Below are 880 nucleotides of genomic sequence, written 5' to 3' on the forward strand. Positions count from 1 at the left end.
CGGTGGGACTTGTCTTTTTCTTTTTCATTTTGAACAGTTTCTACTGCTGTGTCTTCAGGGTCAGTATGTTCTCTTCTGTGGTGCCTCATCTGCTCTCAATCCCAGTTTTTGTTTTTGTTTCTTTAATCTCCCCAAGTTTTGAGATTTTCTTTAGGCCTTATCTCTTCTTAATATGCTCCTGCCTCCCTCTGCCATCTCAATATAGGGAGGACAGTTAAATGTCTAAATGTCCTTTCCTACTAATTCTGTCATCTGTCATTTGAGTATGGGGGGGGGTGCTCATTCCTTGGTCTGTTTCTTGATTCTTCTCATTACGCCTGGTAAGTTTTGATTGGACACCAGACACGGGGAATTTTACCTTGTTTCGTACAGACTATTTTTATACGCCTTCAAATTCTTGAGCTTAATTCTGGAACACATTACTTAGAAACAGCTGCATCCCGGGGCGCCTGGGTGACTCAGTCAGTTAAGTGTCCAACTCTTGATTTCGGCTCAGGTCGTGATCTCACGGTTGGTGGGATGGAGCCCTAGGTCAGGCTCTGTGCTGATGGCAGGGAGCCTGCTTGGGATTCTCTCTCTCTCTCTCTCTCTCTCTCTCTCTCTCTCTCCCTCCCTGCTCCTCCCCTCCTCAGTATTCTGGGTGCTCTGCCTGATGCCCAAGTCACAAAACTGTTTTGGAGCCTTATCTACAACAGATGCGATAGACATCCAGGTGTAAAAGATCGTGAAATCAATCTTAGCCTTCGCACTCCTAACGGTAGCATCAGCCCAAGTGGTCATGTGGTGTGCGCCTGATGTTTCCAACACACAACATGGATTTAAGCAGGACTCCTAACGAAGACTTTGCTTCATCAGTTATGAACACTCCCTCTTATAGAGT

This window comes from Neofelis nebulosa, chromosome 18 (assembly GCF_028018385.1).
Source record: "Neofelis nebulosa isolate mNeoNeb1 chromosome 18, mNeoNeb1.pri, whole genome shotgun sequence".
NCBI lineage: Eukaryota > Metazoa > Chordata > Mammalia > Carnivora > Felidae > Neofelis > Neofelis nebulosa.